This window comes from Vipera ursinii (genome assembly GCF_947247035.1).
Source record: "Vipera ursinii genome assembly, chromosome: 1".
Classification (NCBI taxonomy): Eukaryota; Metazoa; Chordata; class Lepidosauria; order Squamata; family Viperidae; genus Vipera; species Vipera ursinii.
This window is the reverse complement of record NC_139512.1, coordinates 118,782,881-118,786,331: the sequence shown is the minus strand read 5'-3', so window position 1 is coordinate 118,786,331 and position 3,451 is coordinate 118,782,881.

Sequence of the window (3,451 nt, the reverse complement as noted above, 5' to 3'; positions counted from 1 at the left end):
ACTTGGTATCCTAGCGACCAGTCACGCCAAGCTGCCCGGCGGAGGGAGGGGGAGAGCGGGCTAGCGCTGGGGTAGGCAACCTCGGCTCTTTTATGACTCATGGACTTCAATTCCCAGAATTCCTGAGCCAGCCAAGCTGGCTCAGGAATTCTGGGAGTTGAAGTCCATGAGTCATAAAAGAGCCGAGGTTGCCTACCCCTGGGCTAGCGGGAAGGTGGCTGTTCATTGGCCCGCCGAGGAGAGCTTGCGGCGGCGGCGACGCCTTCAAGGCCTGCAGGGCCTTTGACAAAACTGAGGCGTGCGGCTCTCTCCAGCGAGGGAGCGAAGTTGAGTTTCAGTGGCGCTTGCGTGTCTGTATAAAACGTTATCAGTCGGCACCCTTTCAGACCGATAGGGATATTATGATGGGCTGCCTCTCAATCAACCCAGATGTTGTTTCCATGTTTCCTTTCAGACGGAATAAGCGACTGGAATGAATAAATAATAATAATAATAATAATAATAATAATAATAATAAATAATAATAATAATAATAATAATAATAATAATAATAATAATAATAATAATAATAATAATAATAACAATAATAATAATAATAAACCTGGGCCGAGAAACGTCAAAATTAGCATGGACCGGGACCCTGTAGTCGGGTTTCAGCCCAGGCTTTTTTAGTTTGCTGCTGGTTGACGTAGAAAGAAAGCAAATATGATACAGCAGGTTATATATATTTTCAGAGATGGAAATGCTAGCAAAATTATAATTAAAAATACAAACAGAAATTCCTTAGCTCTTTCCCCTAAATTTTCTTGTTTAACTGTTTAATGTTTCTTCTTTTTCTGTGAAGTGTGAAGACTTAATACCTCGTTGTCATAAGGGGATTCATTATTCCTTGGAATTCCCAGAATGTCTACTTATATAAGAAAAGATCCTTCGACCTCTTGTTACAATGGTTTTATTTAAAAAGTGGCTCCTTTAATGCTTTCTAGGGAAAAAATGACATGACTTTTTCTTGAAATAATCTTATTTGGACATGATCGGATACAGCAGTAATATCTATATTGTATTAAACATCCATTCAGCTAAGAATGAAGATTCAGGATCAATATCCAAATATATAATTATTTTGAAGAGTCATTTTTGTAACCATTTGACACACAATTATGCAGTATAGTATCTTGCAGGACAAAACAATTATTTTTAATGAACATCTAAATTTTAAAATCCCGTTATAAAAGTTAATGGTAACTAGCAGGGCTTTTTTTCTCATAGAACGCTCAGAACGGAGTTCCGGCACCTTTTTTGGATGGAACCTTGTAGGGTAGGCAAGGCAGGTTGTATGACATGTGTGAGTTCCGGCACCTTTTTCTTTTACAAAAAAAGCACTGGTAACTAGCACATGGGAATTTGATGGCATATTATTCTATCCTGAATTTAATTAACAGCAGTTAATTGGACAAGTATAAAATTATTATTAGGCTAATATGAAAATATTTTTCAAAATTAACAACTGCCGTTAAAACTGTCTTTGGGGAATTAATTAACTTCTGTTAATTACTAAGAATATAACAATATGCTATAGTGATTAAGGAGTTGGATTGGGATTGGGGTGACCCAGGATCAGTTTTTGTCCCCCACCTATGGAACTTTTTGCTGCTGCTGTTTGTTGGCTGCTGGTGACTGCCTGGGTGAGTCTTTGCAGGTTTTCTTGGCAAGATGTTCAGAAGTGGTTTGCTATCACCTTCCTAGCGTTGCGACAGTCATCCAGCTGAGCTCATGCTTAAGGTAGAATTCATGCTCTCCCAGCAAGTAGCTCAGTGCCCTTAACTGCACCAAAATACTATAGCTTTTAATAAAAAGAGCTAGCCCAACTCAATCAGTTGATGTGTGCCAAAAGCAAGGCTAATACCCAGGTTTTCCTTCTCTTAATTCAGCAAACGCTCTTCAAGTAACTCCAGGATTCAGAGCCAATCACTCACTCAGTCCAACCTACCTCAAGGGATTGCTGTTCTGGGGAAAACTTGAGAACACCATGTATGGTATTTGAGCTCCTGCAGAACTATGAGATACAAATTTAATAAATAGGAATAGTAAAATATAACTAGAGAAAAGGGAAGAATAGATTATTTTAATGTTATTTAAATATCAACTTGTTTTGAGTATTGCCCCTTAATTTCTGTTATGCTGTTTCATCATGGTGGGAGGTGAGAAATGGGTTTCTTGGGAAGGATGAGCAAAGAATGCCAGGAGTATATACCAAAAATATGTAATCCCAGCAGGATCATCATGCAAGGCATGAAGGTCGTACCTGCTCAGCTTAAGCAATCAAATGCTGCCTATATTGGACAGCAGCAATACAAGATGCTGGAGGCAGATCATCACTTTAGTGACAAAAGCAAAATCATAAATAGTGAAGAAGACAAGAGTAAGCTTCTCCTATTATTTATCCAAGAAAAAACACATGGATAGAAAATATAAAATGATTGATGCTATAGTGACAGCCAAGAAAACAAACACGTGGCTCATCAAACAAATCAATCCAGAATCCAAATTAACATCACAGCGAACCAGATAGCACCGACCCTCAACCAACCCACACAAGCCACCCACCCACCAGTTCACCTCCCAATGACCCTGACCTGATGTAACCTCCCCATTGCAAGATCATTACAAGATTCCCAGACTCACCTGACCTTCCTTAAGACCCTCACTTGACACACCCACACCTGAAGCCCTTATAAACAGGAGAACACTGACACTGACATCCACTAAACTCTGCTGAAGATGTTATCTAGCCTGGTAACAAAACGTTTGGAAATCAACCCAGTTTCGGAGAACCAACGTTCACCCACAAATCAATCCACAATTTTAACTCAAGGCATAAATGACCCTGTTCAAATTATCTTACTTTGAACTCATTATGCAAAGACTTAGCTCTCTGGAGAACACTAGGTCAGGGCTTTTCAACCTTTTCACCAATTGTACCACTTTTAGTATACGGCAACATGAGAGTACCACCAGTCGCCTAGCAACTTGATGACCCCCCAAAAAAGGAAAAAAGTGATGAAGTACAGGTAGTCCTCGACTTACAACAGTCCACTTAGTGACTGTTTGAAGTTACAATGGCACTGAAAAAAGTGCCCCCCAAGCCACAGCCGAGCAAGATACCTGCCTGCCCGCCCGGCGGCGCTCTTCCTCCTGTCCGAGGTTTTCATTGTTGTGAACATTTGTTGAGGATTGGCAGTGGGGGTAGAGTGTGTGTGTGTGTGGGGGGGGGGTGTTTGGTTTTTATTCCCATCTGCTGGGTGGTTGCAGCAGGTTTTGGTCACTTCACATGACCCTGGGACACTGTGACCATCGTAAATATGAATCAGTTGCCAAGCATCTGAATGTAAACCACAAGACCCTGGAGATGCTGCAACATTCCAGCTGATCGGCACTTCTGGGCTCAGAA